At 55.0% G+C, this 16,770-nt stretch overlaps 1 protein-coding gene across 3 annotated transcripts in view; it reads right to left on the bottom strand.

Annotated features, from left to right (window-relative positions):
• Positions 1-7,710, bottom strand: part of PLXNA1 (plexin A1) — a 98,258-nt gene extending 90,548 nt beyond the window's left edge. For 2 of the 3 annotated variants that reach the window (XM_052679263.1, XM_052679265.1), the window contains exon 1: positions 7,579-7,710. The gene's annotated coding sequence lies outside the window, so the exon portion shown is untranslated. Of the gene's footprint in view, positions 1-4,288; positions 4,465-7,578 lie in introns of those variants that run through there. The other variant, XM_052679264.1, reaches the window with a different exon arrangement.
• Positions 7,711-16,770: the final 9,060 nt, after the last annotated feature.

Genomic DNA, 16,770 nt, shown 5'->3' with positions numbered 1-16,770 from the left:
CACATGTGACCCAAACCAAACACAAACCCCAGCACGAGCACGGCTCTATCTACACAGCATGGGGAGAGGAACAATACCACAGCTGTGTCGCAAGGAGATTACCATCGAAACGCAACCTGGCTTACGCACCAGCAGCACGTGGAGGGGAAGGAGAGAAAGCGGGAGTGTGGCTGCAGCAGGGGGACACCAAACCCAGCACGGCACTGCTGGGACAGGGCGGTCATTTGCTCAGCGCATTTCTAATTATTCATCGCTTCTATTCTAGGGAGCGGGGATGAGAGCCAGAGGTCAGGCTGCTGTGCCAAAGCAGGGCTAGAAAGCCCAAAAGGAGATTCCCAAATTAATTTAGGGAACTGTTACTCAGAATTGGAACGAGAGCAAAGCCAAGCAGCGCTGGGGCACAGACAGATGACAGTCTGCAGAGCTCCTCAGAGACTTCTGCTCCCAAATACACGTCAGCAGCAACACCTCGTCCCAGTGCCCTGACACCAGCAGGGGCTTGGTACAGTAAGGCCTGCTTTAAGACATCAGCAGTGATTATAATTAACAGAAAAAGAGCGGGAAAGATTAGCGAGTCTGTTTTCTTCAGTATGAAATGATTCGGGTTCCCAATAGCACCTTGCAACAGGGATCCCAACAGGGAGCAAGATTGTGCACTCCAAGCACAGCCCCAAAGTATGTGCACCCCCAGACTGGGCGAGCACGCTCTGGGGAAGCAATCATCACTCTTGATAACACAAAGCAGGAGTGCCGAGCTGGAAAAACAAACCTTAAAAGGCAAAGACTGGACAGAGCATCCCCTGCTGCCCCCAGCGCTCATGCTGCACGCCCGGGTGTCCCGGGCAGGGCTGCAGCACCACATTGAGAAAAGAATCTGTTTTCTTGCTCTGGGACTGCCCCAACAGCTCTACGGCCTGGCAGGAGTGCTTTGAAATATAGGTTGAGTGAGAAAAGTTGTGGAAATGAAAACCCTTCTAGCTGACCCCGGGAAGGACAGGAGCAATGAGAACTAATGGGTCTTTATCTGCAATCTCTGCGAGTCACTCGCTGCTCTCAGCAATAGTGCACGGGCTGAGCAGGTCCCGGCTCCATCTTTAAACACACGAGCTGCTGCCTCGCTGCCAGTAATTAGCCAAAGGGAGAGAGGAGAGATTATACAGAGGAGAGAAAAGCCCGCAGGCCACAGGAGAGCCAGTCTCACAATGCAGCGGGTGTATTTTTAGGTTCGTCTGCCTGGGAAAAGCCTTGCAACAATAAGAGAAGGCTGCTGGAGTTACCCAGTTAGGAGTTGCACTATATATGCAATCTGTAGCAAGGCCAAGATTTAACTCCTTTTTCCACCGCACACAGCCGTTAGGAACGATTTTGCTGGGATCCCTCCCTCCTCCCCAGCAAGTACAATCATTGCAAACCTTATCCCTGGCTGGAGCCAAGCCCTGATGAAATCAGTGGCAAGCACTGTATCTGCCCCCTCCAACCTCAATCACAGCATCAGGAATCTCTCCTGTCTTCAGAGCTCTCATTATTCCCCAGGGCACAGGCCAGAGCTGCATCCTGCCCCACACCACCACAACCCCAAGGATTTTGACCTCTTATATCTCAAGGCGATGAGAGTGCTTCTCAGGAGGAAGTGCAGTACAACCCCTGCAGCTCCTGCAGCCACAGGGCCAATACAATGACACGAAGACCACCTAACAACATTTTGTCCCCAGCTTCAAAGCACACAAGTCCAGACCAAGCCCCCAAAGGACTCCTTCCACCTTGGTTGCTATGTTCCAGACTGTAGTTCTCACTGCAAACATCACAAAACCAACCCCACTGGCAGAAGTCACCTCAGCCCATCACAGCAGCAAACCAGGAGCTCAGCCACAAGCCAGCTCTAAGCAGAAGTCCTCTTACCACCAATATCACTCCATTGTCCAACCCACCACCATTGTCCTAACACAAGGGCAGAGCGGATGCACCAGGAAGCTCCCAGTCTCCATCAGTGAATGAGAACAGGAGGACTTCTTTGCTCCCAGCACAAGGAGGTAGCACCAGAGCTGCTATAACCCAGCACAAAACCAGGCTGAGCTGAAATTCCCATTCTTCCACCTAATCCCATTGCCGACCACAATCACCATCTCAAGGCACACACTGCTCATAGTTAAGACTGAATAAAGTAGCCAGGGGACAACAAAACATCTCCACTTCTCCAGAAGAGGCTTCCCCAGCCAAAGCCTAAGCTGCACCCAACTCTCCTTTCCCCTACAAGACCCCACACCACACTGCAGGGCTGTGGGCTCAGCACAGCCCCACTGCTCGCCCTGGGCGGAGCTGAATCACGAGCAGCCCAAGAGCTGGCGGAGCTGCGAGACAGGGAGAGGGGAAGCGAGCAGTGCCTGAAAGCGCTCCAACAGCAACAACACAAAGAAGGGAAACTCTGCTTTGAGAGGCTAACAGAGGTTTCATTTGCACGCAGGACAGGCTGGGAGCATCCAATGAAAACAGCGAAGCACACGCATGCACAAAGCCAGAGGCTGCACCCGCACCCCGCTCCCAGGGCCAGCACACCAGCATGTTCCAGGGGTTCACCCAGCCAACGTGGGCAAAGCCTGCTGGGGAGCATAGATGCAGCATGCCTGAGGGACACCAGCCAGGATGGAGTGCTGAGAAATGGGAGGACACGTGCGCTCCTGCTGCCAAAACCCCACTCCCTGCTAACGAGAGCGGCTGGACGGTGGCCCCAACGGGTGACGTCAGCCTGCGGAGGGCAGGGAGCCGCGTGGCTCCGCGGCATGGCATGCAGTGCCGAAAGCATGGGGCTGGGGGAACCAAGGCAGTGCTCACCCACGAGGCTGTGCCACCAGGAGCCGACCCAGCGTGCCACGGGCACTGCCAACATGCAGGTGGCAGCGGGTGAGGACTGGTGGCAACATAAGCCTGAGTTGCCTGAGCCTTACCAGGCTTGCTGACCCGCAGAAGCTCTCCCTTGGAGGCTGATCTCTCGCCTGCCTTCCTGCCTTTCTCCTCCCCCATTTCTTCCTGATGACATCAGCTTGAAAAACAGGTTCTGAATTCTCGCTGTCCTCTGGAGGGGCAAACCCCCCCCCCCCTCCACGCACCCTGACACCGCTCAGTGCCACGCAGGTAGAAGGGCGAACAGCATTGCTGGCAGCAGCACTGCTGGCAGCAGAAATGCCCAAGGAAGTGCTGGAGGAGCTGATTTTAAACATTCCAGAGGCCTCAGTGGCTGTAACCATCTATACCACAGAGCACGGACAAGGGAGCTATGCCCTCCCCATGCCTGGGTCAGAGTTTGAGAGCCCCCATACAGCCCAGCAAAACCTTCTGGAGGCCACCAACTGCATTCCAACTGACAGAGAACATCACTCTACGAAACATCTTGTGCACGAGCCAAGCTGCAAGATTATTTTTAAAATCCTAAAATATTTTTAGGTTTTCCTCTTCCCCTGTTGAAGCTAACAGTCTGTACAGGAAGACCGAAACAACCGCCTGTACATAAAGCACTGCAGCGCACACAAAGCAAACAACTTACTGCCATTATAATTACCTTAGATGTTATCGGCGGCTCTGTGGAATCCCTTCTGCAGCCCCAGCAGCACCCAGCACGGTGCTGCCTGCACAGAGCCAGGCAGCTCCTTCCCCAAGCACCGGGATCTGCCTCTCCTCTCACAAGGGATTTACTTCTGCAAGGGCTTGAATATTTTGACACAAAGGCAGTTGCTTAACCAAGCACATAAAGCAAAGGGACTCTCAGAGCTTCTACGATTACACCGACGCTTGGAGATTCGCCTGGACGGCGGCCAGAGGCCCCATATCGCGGAGGATCAGACCCAGGACACAACCGGGAGAAGAAACGCCGGGGCTGGAGCGAGGCTGGAGCCGGCTCGGAGCGGGGATGCAGCCGACTTCCTGCTCGCACAGCAGCACGGCTCCTCCTAACCCCTCGCACGCCGCAGCCCTAAGCGTGAATCACCCTGCACCGACCGCTCCCCAACACCCGTGCAATTCACAAGGTTGTTGGGTTGGGGTTTTTTTTTTCTTTCTTTTTTTTTTTTTTTTTTCCCCCTTCAGTATAATTATACAAATTTCAATGCAATTACCTCCCCTGTATTTTGTACATTAAGCAGTAGGCAACCAAAGGAAGAGAGAGACTTTATTTTTTTTGGCTTTGCGTTCCCGAAATAATAGCGGATCGCAGAGCGGCCGCATAGAGAAGGGTTTATCTGCACAGGACACAGGGAGAGCAGATGGAAAATGGGAAGACCCCCAAACCCCCAGGTACCTGCATGGAGGCCCAGCTCCAGCTCAGCCTCTTGCCCTGCCAGAAAGGAAAAGCAAATCAAGCAAATGGTCGGCAGTTACTCAACCCCAAAGCCGGGTCATTAGCCAGATTAAAGTGCCCGAGCTCCGGCCAGCAGCGCGGATAGCAAAGTGCAGTTAAACGGCCCAAATTGGATTACTGCCGCTCCTCGGCCTCCGTGCCAAGTTGGCCGGCGGACGGCGGGAGGCGAGCGGCCGAGGGGAGGCTGGGGAGGAGGCCAGGCCGCCGATTAGACCCACGGATCCCCAGCCCAGCAGCCATAATGCGCTCACACGGTCACTTTCCCCAGCTAAAGCCCTCAGAATGCAAAGCAATCCTCTTGGAAAAGGGGCCCACGCACTCCTCGTGCCCCAGCTCACAAATCCTGCCGGCTGACGCACACCTCACCGTGCAGCAGCCCGTGGGGCTGAGCTCAGCCACCTGCGTGTGTATGTGGGGCTTACTGACTCCATACATGGGCAGCAAGGAGAGGGTTTGCCAAGCTTTGGCTAACGGGAAAAACAACTTCTGGATGTTTTAATGTAGGGTTTGAAATGGTGGCTTTCACGTGGAACAAAGGCTGGAGGCAGAACGATGCTGGGGAAGTGAGACCAAGGAGGGCGCCAGCCAGCTCCCGGCAGGCCCCAGGCACACACAGAGTGCCCAAGGTAGGGAATGCGAGGTGTCTGCCTGAACCTGGCATGAAACCCATGGATACGGCTTCAGGTTCCTCTTCCACAGTGCATGAGAGCCCCCCCAGGACTAAGACTGCGCACAGCCAAGGCTGAGGGTCCAAAGCAGTGCCAGATCTTGCACTTCCATCATGAATCCACAATGGAGTGGGATCTCACAGCACAGCCAGGGCATACCATGAAGAGAAGGAAGGAGGCGGCTCCCCCCCACTTCCCATCAGCCAAGCACATCCTACAGGGCAACTCACTGCCCAGAGCCAGCCCAGGGCTCCCTGAGCCTCTGCACAGCACACACTGCCTAACAACACAGCACAGAGGGGACACTCACAGAGCACAGGGCAGCAAACAAGGTCTCCATAGGCAGAACACGGGCTTGAAGAGAGCCTAGCAATCAGCAAGGACAACATATGTGCCCCATGCCCAGCTCCCCATTGCAGCACAGAGAGGCAGCAGCTCTTCTGCACTGCCAGGGCTGCCTAAGCCATCCTGCTGCCTGGGGACAGGAGTGACGGCAGCACCCTGCACACAGACAAAGCCCAGTGGGATGCAGGTGGATGCTGCGGGCAGCGCTACCCGCTCACAGAAGCCTGGTGGTGCGAGCACTGCAGCACTGGGCTGCTCCACGCACACATCTCAGCGCTGCCTGCCGGCAAACGCTGCAGCTCCTGGGCAGCAACAAAGGCCCCGATAAGCACCGAGCTCAGGGAGCGATGCTTACAAGTCTCCCTCGTTAAGCCCAACCCGAGGTCCCTTCACACAAGGGATGCTGAACACGGCAAACCCTGGGGAGGAACGGCCTGGCCCCGCAGCTCCGTGCCAGCAGCGGTGCAGCTGCCGAAGGAGGGAGCGGCCTGGCGGCACACAGCAGCACGGCTCCGGCACCCGCTGCCATCTCGGCAGCACCCGGCCGAGTTCGGAGGAGTTTGTTTGTGTGTCGCAGGGCCCTCTGCCTTCCTCAGGGCAGCGCTTTGTCTTTGCACAGCGAGCTACGTGCTCCACTCCAAACCTCACGCATGTATAAAATAAAGAAGGGAAACCCTCGAGGCTCACTACAGAAGGGCTCCAGCTGCAAGCGGCCCCAATAAAACCCCACTAACAAACACAACACCAGCAAAACTTGGATTTCCGGAACGCGGCAGAGCACAGATACCAACCATCTCCCATTGGGGACACAGAGCCCAGCCACGGAATGTCACCGCGCAGCTCACGGGGACGCAGCCTGGCACACGCAGACTGCTATTCGCCCATCCATCCCTCCCTCATTCCCCGACCACGGATCCGGAGCCCAAACTTTCGCGCCACCCACACGGCCCCGCACTTCGGCATCCGCTGCCGGCGGCGGCACCCATCCCTCCCTTTCCCTCTCCTCCTTACAACCCCCCCAAGAACGCCCGTACAGCCAGCCGGGCTCAGCCCCGCTGCTCCTCCACCGCATTCGGTCATCGGTGTCTTGAGACAGACATCGCGCCGCTCGCTTTACCCACTGAGTATATACAAAAGACCCTGAGATTGTTCAGGAAGCAATTAGCCGCTGCTCGGAGGAAAACGGTGTTTTCAAATGGATAACCTTTGATGTAGTCAATAGCCTCGTCTCCTCTTCCCCCCCCCTCCCCCTCCCCAATGTCTCACACAAAAGAAACAGAAGAAAAAAAAATCCGGCTGGTAATTGGCTCCGCACGGAGCCGCTCGGCACGAAGCGATCACCGCCCGAGGAGCGGCCCCGCGCCGCGGCTCTGCCCAACTTTTCTCCCCTCCGCGTCCCGCAGCCTACAGCGGGACCGGCAACACCCATCGGCGCGTTCGCAGGTTCTGCTTTCCTGCCGTCCTTCCCGAAGCACGGGGACGGGGGAGCGAACGAGTGAGGTTACTGCCTTTCTTCCCCCATCCATCTCCTCGCTAAGCAGTGACCTTCACGTCCAGCCCCGGCTACACGCCAGCCCCCCGCACCGGAGGCAGAGGAAGGAATCTCCCCTCCGGGAGAACGGAGGAAGGGATTTCGGGATCCATCCCAGCGCAGCGCGGAGCAGCTGCGGATCCCCGCCCGGAGCCGGGCGCCGTGCGCAGGGGGAGCCGGGTCCCCTCCGCCTTCTCCTCCCGCAGCGGCCGCTCCGCACCGCACCCCCTCGGGCTCCGCGCCTCTCCGCCAAACTACGGCGCGACGACGACGACGGCAACCGCTTCCAACGGCGGATCCCGATCACGACGCCGGATGCCCTCAGAGCGGCTCTGCCCGATGGCCAAACGCGCCCGCAGGCTCCGCCCGCAACCCCGCGCCGGCAGCCGGGGCACACCGAGCCCTGCGGCGTGCGGGGCGAGCCCAGCCCGCGCGGTGCCGCGCCCCGAGCCCCGGGCACGTAGCGGCGGTGCGGCACCGAGGGGACCCGCAGCCCCACGCCCGGCCTCGCCGCCCCCCCGCCGCCCCGCCCGGGCGAACCCCGCTTCAGCCGCGGCTTTCTTATTTATTTTTTTTTCCTTTTGCGGGAATACCGCTCCCATCGGATTCCAACCCCGAATGCCGATCGCTCAGCCGGGCGCCTAAAGGCACGCGGCGCGGAGGAAAGTTGCAAGCGGGTTACTCACGGCTCGGCTCCGCGCTCGCCCCAGCCCTGCCTGCCATAACCGCATTCCAGCCGCGCCGCCGCCGGGCCCCGCCGCTGCCTCTTCCTCCGCCTCCTCCTCCTCCTCCTTCTTCGCCGTCGCCTCCTCCGCCTCCTCCTCCTCCTCCTTCGCGCCCTCCCGTCGCCGCCCGGGGCTCCGCGGCTCCGCTCCCACCCGCCCGCCTCGCGCCGCCGCCGCTGCCCCGCATGAATGGGACGGCGGCGCGGGGCCCCGACGGAACGCCGCCCGCCGCGCGCCCCCGCCGCCACGCGCACGCGCACGGCCGCGCCGCCGCCGCTGAAAGGAGGGAGGGGGCAGCACCGCTCCTTTGAGCCTCCAGGGGGCGCCCGCGCCGCTGCGGGGAGGCGAGAGGCGGGAGCTGGCCGGCCACGCCTCCTGCTCCATCTTAAAAGGGCGATGGCTGGTGGGAGGTGGCTTAAAAGGGGCTGTGAGTAGGATGGGGCCTCTTGCAGGGGCACCTCAGGAAAGGCCGCAGATACTCTCGCCACGCCTCCAGCCGGCATAGCGGGGCTCAGCCTGCTGTCCTGTACGCTACAGAGCTCCTCCACCCAAGAAAAGCGCGCTGGGGACAGCAGCACCCCCAGCCCTCCGTGGCCATAGTAGCCCCCAAAGCACCACACGCACCAGTCTGCACAAAACGCATGGGCAGAAGTACACCGATCTGTGCAAAACACTCAGAGAAACAATGGCAAGGAGGGGGACATAGGGGAAACATCCCCCCCGAGCTACATGGAGGTGGGGTGACGCCTTATCCTGTTGCCCATCAGCCACCTCAGGCCCAGCCGCCATCTTGTGCCCCGCCATTACTCTGTGCCCTCACAGGGATGCTCCCTCATGGCCTCTTGCCCCGAGGCCCCGCACACAATCCCTGCTTGCCCAGCCCAGCCCGATCAGCACGGGGGCTGAAGCCTCACACAGCACTGCCGATAAGGGCCGGACTTTGTTCTCAGAGCTGTCAGCTCAGCATCTTTCTGCTGGTGCTGCGTCCGCATAAATTTACCAATGGGAAAAATAGTAAAAGCCATAAAAAAGACAAATGGGTGCCCTGAGTTGATTATTTGTCTTTTTAAAACACGCTCAGTGCCAGCCATTTTTATCACCATCATTCTCTCCTTTCCCTTTCCCTCCCACCAGGCCATGGCTTCCCCATGCCACGCTTCCTCCCCTGCCTGTCCTTGCATGTCTGTGTAAGGCCCTACAGAAAGGATCGACCTCCCTCCCACCGCTCTGGCATCCCTGGGCCAGGATGTGACCTTTTAAAAGGCAAACAGAACTAAATAACGTCTTCATAATCAGGGCTGCACCTCCACTGATTTCACCACAGGCACATAAGTGTTGTGGAGCTGCAGTTCCTACCAGGAGATGGAGGGATGGCCACTGATGCTCACTGCAGCATGGAGCCCACGATCTCCCTCATGCTCGGGGTGCAAACCTGGGAGCCCTCCAACCATAGAAGTCCACAGCCCACCAAGATAGAATCACAAACCTCTAGGATTGTCCAGTCCAACCCCAGCCCACCTCCACCATGCCCACCGACCATGTCCCTCTCAGTGCCACATCTCCACAGCTCTTGAGCACCTCGAGGGATGGTGACTCCACCACCTCCCTGGGCAGTCCTGTACCATTACCACCCTTTCTGGTAAGAAACATTTCCTAGTATCCAGCTTGAAAGATCACAGCCTCCAAACCTAGCCTGCAGGCCATGGAGGTTTCCAGGCACAAGCACTGCAAGGGCAATAAACACAGACAACTTCCCCACCCTGAGTGCAGCCAGCCAAATCTTTATCTCCACCAAACTGCACCACTAAGACAGACTTTGCCCTTCAGACTCAGAGGCACCGATGAAGTTTGGAGGTGCCAGCCATCAATTCTGCTGCAGGAATGCATGGGCTCACCTTGTAGAGACACGTAGAGATGCTCAGCCACATCCAGCATTGTGTTTGCTTCTGCCTGTGCCAGCAGTTATGGGCACGTTCAGGTCCTCACCCAGGCTGAAAGCACTATTCCTGAATGCGGGGAGACCTTCTTCAGCCAGGAGAGTGCAGAGGTCACTGCTAGGCCCTTGGGAGAGGCAGGAGAGCAGGACAGAGAAGAAAAGAGGCCCTTAGGAGCTCTGGTAGGAGGGGGTAGGAAGGGAGGATGGAGTGGAGACCAGCTGGTTTGGATGGATGTGACAAAGTGCTCTTTACTTCCAACCCCACAACACCTGTTATGTCTTACTTAAAGCCCACTAGAAAACAAAGATGGCATCCCAAGATGCAGACACAAGGTCTCTCTCAACCCAAAGGGGTTTTTTTCCTCAGTTTTTCTCTCATATATCCCCCCCTTCCCTGCCCCTGTCAGCATCTGCCATGTGGAGGCTGGGGGCTGTCACATCCCCCTGGGACACCGCTTTGGTGCCTGCCATTCTCCCATCTCTTGTTTGTGCACAGGCACACATGGGGCCCAGACTTAAAAGCTTTTGAGATGGAGAAGAGCGCAAATCAGCCTGCTCTGACGGCAGGGAAGTGGCTGGGGTTTGGATCATTTCCCCCAGGCTGAAAGAAGAAGTTCTCTCTTTTTTTCTTTTTTTTTTTCTTTTTTTTTTTTTTTTTTTTTTATTATTATTATTCCCTCCAAGAGACTAAATTTAGTGAATTCATTTCACATTAAAAACTTGTCAGGTATTCACATCCAAAGAGGCTGCTACTTCGGTCTCTCAGGGGAGTTACTGAGACAGCGAAACCTCTTAAACATATAAAGAAGAAGGGAGAGATATTCAGGCAATCTCCCACTGCCGCTTTTAAATCCTCTCTCTTGCAGGAGGGCTGCACGGGCACCTTGCTCTCATGGCCACTATCTCACGCTGCAGATGCAGGGAAGAGGGGATGGATTATCCCTTCCTCACTCCATGCACAGGATGGAATCGTGCAGGTCCCGATCCCCAGCTCAGCACCAGCGGGAAGAGAGCTGGAGTGATTTGATTTTGCTGATAGTGAGCATGATGGATGGTCAAAGCAGTGATGAGTGAAACAGAGGTGGAAGTGCTCAAAAAAGAGTCCTGGCATCACTGTCACCAGCACACCTCCTGTCACCCAAGGAGCTCCAGCCCCAGCGATGTCACCTGGGGGCAGATGGGTCCTCCAGGGATTGGTGGCAGAATGAGGATGGGCCACAGAACTGTGGTTACAGTTACAGTTTTATTACTGCTTCAACATTCTAGCAATCAGGGTAACTCATCTACAGTTTCTAACAGTTAACACAGCGTATCGGTTGGACTAGATGATCTTTGTGGTCTTTTTCCAACCTTAAAGATTCTATGGTTATAAAATAGCATTGGTGATACTAAACATATTACCAGAGGTCAGGAGCAGGGTGTAAAAGTCACAGAGAGGAATAAAAACAAGCAAGAAACACTAAGAGCCCCATGCCAAGAGCTCAGTGCAGAGACCTGGAGCAAGGCAGGAGTTTAAGCCAAAGTGGGAGCAAGCCTCAGTTTGCAGTGACCCACTGAGCCTGTGGACCTCCTATAGCCACTCTGATGTGCCCGGAGGGCATGGGAACACGCTTGTCACTCAGGGCTTTTCCCCCAGAGCCCAGACTCCTCACCCCTGCAGCAGGATCCTCGTTAGCACAGAAAGCCTGGTCCAGCCTCTGTTGGCCCTGTAATTGCTCTGCTCCACCCCCAGCATTGTGCATCCTCAACCCCCTGGAGCTGACAGACCTCCAAGGACTGACAGCCGCTGCTCCATCCCGCCTGAGGACAGCTGGCTTGAGTGGCACCTCAAAGGCACTCCAAATTTCAGAGCTCGGCAGGGTGCTGGGCGGAAGGGTTTGAGGCAGAAGATGACTTCGTTCTCAGCTGGACCAAAACCACAGAGGTTACGGGTTCGGCTGGCTCGTTCTCATTATGCTAAAAGCATGTGGCTGACTCTGCACTTCTTAAGCAGAACTTTGATCAAAATTACATTTAGATACAATCTGTTCTCGGTGTGTCTGGTGCACTTCCCTACCTTACCAAAGAGTGCGAGGGGCATTTTGTTCTCTAAAAGCACCCTGACAACTACATTGTAAAAAGAAATTAATTGGGAGAGGATTAGATCGCCAAAGAGAGCCAGAATAGATGGGGAAGTTGTTCCGCTCAGCTCACCGGGTTAATCCAGTCCAACTGAGTGGTGAGGGGCTATAAATAAGCAGCTAAATTTGTGATTTTTCAACCATTTCTGACTGCTAAAAATTTCCCATTGGGAACGCAGACTTCTACACAGGTCTTCAAGCACAAATCATCTCCCCTGCTCACCTCCCATAGACCATCTGAAATGGTTCCCCAAGAGCCTGTAACCACAGGTTTAAACCCTTCGTGCGTGTAGGAATAAATTCCATGCCTTCATCCCAGAGGCTTTTTCTGCTGTGAAATGTGCGCAGAACAGCCTGCAACACAAATTTGGTCTTTGATACTCAACCTCTGTAGCTCTGCTCTGTCCCAGCACATCCTCTGCAAGTGAAGGGGCCTCAAGAAGAGATCAGTTCTGCACAGTTGCCAGCGATGGGGCTTTTTTTCTCCTCCTATCCTCACAGACATCACTGCTAATAAAGAAGTGGGGAGCGGGAAGCCTGGGCAGACAGGCTGGGGAGGCAGCACAGTGCCTAAACAGAGGGTTTGTCAAAGTTTTCCAGGAGGCGTCAGCAGCTCTTTAAGCTTCTTGACAGCCAGGATAACAAAATGTGTCTGCAGAGCTCTGGGGATCCAGACTGAAATTAAAATGGGTAATGAATAAAGCCATTTTTCAGGGGATCACAGCTGCAAATGCAGGCAAGGCCAGCAGGCATAAAGCACTGGAGAGGCACTTGGGGAAGGGACCCAACACAGCATGGGGGCTGTCGTTCCTCTTATCCCAGGGTGAGGAAAACACTTTGTTGCCTGCTTTTATCCTGTCCCTGCTGCTATGGCCACCCTCTGGATCTGCAGGTGCCCGCAAAGCATTGCTAACAAATAGACCCTTCCTCCACCCTGCTGTGCTTATGTTCCTTGAAACGGGGAGTTTTCTATCAGCACTGCCATTAATTACAGTGAGAGGCTCCTGCAACCGGGGCTGGAAAGCAAGAGGTCAGCCAAGCTAAGCAGGACACCTCAAAGGAGGGAGTGGGATGTGGAGAAAGAGAGGTCTGGGACTTCCCCGCATATGCACCAGTCCTTCACACAGCACTTCCCCAGGTGGGAAGGAGCCCCACAGAGGCCCCTCATCCATACCTTAACGGGTGAGCTTCTTCCTGGCTCCTCCATCCCTTTGCCTGCAACTCACAACAGCGCTTAATTAGCAGGAAGCCCAATGCAGACACCTGTCAACTCCTGGGAGACAACCAGCATTTCACGTTAGCTGCCCCAGGGCTGTTCGGCAGGAACAACTCTCTCTCTGTATTGATATTCCTTCATCTCAGCCTATTTTCCAAGCCGTCAAGCTGCCATCTCCCAAGGCCCGGGGAGAGCAGCCTCATGTCCATCGGCTCCCGGACTCTGGTCCCACCTTTGCAGCTGCTGATGAACCACTTTGTGCTTCCACCTGGCAGCCGGAGGGCTCCCTGCTAAGCAAATCAGACATCCCTTGATGAATCACATCCAGGCTTCCCTGCACAGCAGGAACCAAAAGCAGACAGGCCCGACTTCGAGTTGGGGCAACTTTGAAGGGAACAAAGAAAGTCACTTCCCTACTTCACCGCTCTGCAGTCTGACAGACAGCACTGTGACACCTGCCCAGCACCAGGAACGCGGTGCCACTGTCTCATCTGCCACTGTGCAGGGACCCCCCACTCCTTTAGGACACACAGCAACAGCTGGGCAGACACCCAGGAGAGATCACGCAGCTGCAAAAGGGTGCAGTGTGATCATCAGCATGTTTAGTGCCACCAGGCATCCAGTGACTCAGCTGTACGTCACGGCCAGCTGCAGCAGGTTCTGTTGCATTTTACCTGGTGGGATCAAAGGTTTGCTGTCAGTCTTGCAGAGACAGAAGAAGGTAAGACAAATCGCCCCAACACTGCCCCTCACCCTTGTTAACTGCAGCAGATGTTGACTCTAAAACCTAATGGTTGAGGATATTGTGCGTCAGGGCTCACCACCTTGGCTGGCCTGCTTGCCTAGCTGGAATCAGGCAGTGCATCTCTCCCTGGGGGGTATGTAGACCTTCCTTTATCCCCTATGCTGCAGCCCCCACTTTGCTGCTCATTCCCACCCCTCTATTCCCTCCCCGGCCAGGGCCAGCTGAGTGCTCTTTTTGCAGAGGAGATTCACCTCCTCCCTCTCTTTCAGGATGACTTTGTCTCATCTCCCAATTCCCAAAGGCTTTCTGTCTCTCCACAAGTGCCAGGAAGAGAGAGCTGCTGTGCTCAGTGTGCCGTACAGACACGGGGTCATGCGATGGTCTAATAGCATCCCTCTTCCATTTCATGCTCAGGGAGAAGACAGAACGTGGCGATTATGACCAGATGATGCATCAGCAACACTAAAACCCAAGTCACTGTTCTCCCCATCACCTTCTTTTGGGAAATGAACTAGGAAAAGGCACCCCTTGGTTCGGCTGAATTCACATCTGCCAGAGCTGCTCCCCTGTCCATGTGCCATCACCCAGGCTGGCTGTTCCCCCAGCATTCAAGTCAGGGGAGCAATGAGCACCAAACCCTCTGGCAGCCGAGAAATTCATCTCCATCACATGGGACAAGTGGGCAGCCACGAGACGCCAAGGAGTCCCTTTGCTTTCTCCAGTGCCCATGTAAAATTTAAATGGACAAGGAAGAAGCTGCTGTAAATAATGCATCTGTGGTGCACTACACGGCTTACAGAGCGCATATTCATTGTCTAGTCTTATTTAAAGAAACTCAGCCCTGCCTGCATCATTAAAAATGTATCCTGGTTTCAGCTTCACCCCATGCACACTCACCGCTGCGAAGCAGGTGGCTCGGTGGCTGTTTTCGTGCCTTCCCGCTCTCAGCTGCTCCTGGACAGCCCCATGCTGGTATGAGCGAGGCCGCTGGGTCACATGAAAAATTCACATGCTTGGCATCGGGAGTTTCACATCCCTTTACTCCTCACTCCTCCCTCGCACCTGGGCCTGGGCTGGCAGCAGAACTCAGGACTTGTTCTCTGCACTGCCTCCAGACACCAGCAGCGTCCTCTGTGCTCGTAAACGATGCTAATGAGTGTGGTTCAGCTCTGCTGCAGCCAAAGCGTAAATCCCACCACTTTCCCATCCTGCTCTTAAGAGGACTTTGGTGCTTTGAGTTGCTAGGCTTAGCCAGTACGAAGGGCACCATCTCCTGGTACTGCACCACCCACGATGCTCCGCACCAGATGCGTGCCCCAGAGGGAAAAAGCTGCTTTGGTTCCCTCCGCTCAGCACTGAGTAGAGTGAGAGGCATGCACTGGTGCTGGGGAGCAGCTCACAGCCGTTCCACCACTTCCCTCTCTGGCCCATCGTGGTTCTCCCCAGAACATTCACTTTGCTCACCCCCTGCAGCTCTGCTCCCAGCACTATGTGTGGGGATTTGTTGGCTCCTGGTGGGCACTGCAAAGGCATTCAGCTCATTCTTGGTGCTCCAAAACTCGAGCAAGGTTGTGTGCTGAGGTGGTTGAGGAGGAGAACCAGAAGGATCCCCAGCACCCAGGCATCCTAAGCTCCCAGAAGTACATGCACTGCCCAGCAAAGCCCTACATGCTGTTTTGCTGCAATAGTCAGGCAGCCCCGAGCAGCTTCCAGAACAGCCAGGCCACCCGCTCAGGTGCCACCAGCATGAGAGAGAGCACAGGCACCTCCAGACACCCAGCACCAGGCACACAGGGCAGCACAGGTGGCTTCAGCCCCTCCAATCTCCCTTCAATGGACCACACGCCTGAGTTCTCTGCATCCCCACCGAGAAGCTCTTCCAGAGACACTGTGAGAAAACCTGGGAGATAACACATGCCTGCGACATTAGCAATTAAGGAACATTAATTATAATAATAATAATTATCACAAAATAGCATTTTTATGGCACAATATTATGCTGAAGGATTTACAACATACTGAATCATGAAGTTCGTAATTAAAGTTATTTTAGTTTCTAATGCTGCTTTAATTCTATTCAATAAAAGATATGATAAATATACCTTTAAAAAAAAAAAAAAAAAAAAAAAAAAGCAGAAACCATTACTTAAGACAATTTGCCTATACAAGGATGTTATATTGCAGCACAGATCCCCTGAGAAGCATCACAAACTTTGGTGAGGATGAAGCATCCAGCACTGTGAAGTACATAGCAGCAGCTCCCAGCCACAGAGCATCCAAGCTTCAGTTTCACACCCATGAACACATCCTGAAATGTGCTGTTGGTTGGTTGGTTGTTTTTCAGTCACTGTGGTGGTCACCTGCTCCAACCCCCCTGCAATGAACAGGGACACCCACAGCTCCATCAGGTGCTCAGAGCCCATCCAGCCGGACCTCGGCTGTCTGCAGGGATGGGGCACCACCACCTCTCTGGGCAGCCTGTGCCAGTGCCTCACTGCCCTTAGTGTAAAAAACTTCTTCCTCACGCCCAATCTAAATCTCTTCAGTCTGAAGCTGTTTCCAGCTCCAACCATTCACTGGCTTCAACTTCAAGTCACGTACCTTGACATGTAACAGTGGGTACGAAAGAAAGAGCAAACAAAGAGCCTCAAATCCAGCCTTGAGATACTTGGAGACTTTTTTTTTTCCCCTCATCTTTCTTCCATCAAAAAATGTTGACTTGCTAAAGGCTTTTACAAAAACCAAACCAAACAAAACAACCATTCTGATGGACATTCATCACCACAGTAAGGAGAGAAAAAAAAGGGAAAAAAATTCTCAGCCATGGTTGAAGAGCCATGTCTTGGCGGAGAAGAGACTGGTATTTCTATTTTAAAAGGATGTTTTGTTTTCATTTTTTAAAATAAACTCCAGAATATTTAAGATGCCAAAATCAGAGTAACAAGGCCGACATCTACCAGTGCAGAACACTCAACCACCCCATGTCCTCCCTACAGGGAATCCAAGTGGAAAGACTACCTGGTAGACAAGATATAGTTTGAAATCCCCACTTCTCCCCAGGACAAACCAGCCCTGCCTCTGCTTTGCCTCTGGGCCCACAGCACAGCCTGCCAACCTCTCTGGGCCTGGGTAGGGA

The sequence above is a fragment of the Tympanuchus pallidicinctus genome, unplaced genomic scaffold, assembly GCF_026119805.1.
Source record: "Tympanuchus pallidicinctus isolate F22 unplaced genomic scaffold, pur_lepc_1.0 scaffold17, whole genome shotgun sequence".
In the NCBI taxonomy this organism is placed as follows: Eukaryota; Metazoa; Chordata; class Aves; order Galliformes; family Phasianidae; genus Tympanuchus; species Tympanuchus pallidicinctus.
This window is presented reverse-complemented; position numbering and strand designations above follow the sequence as displayed.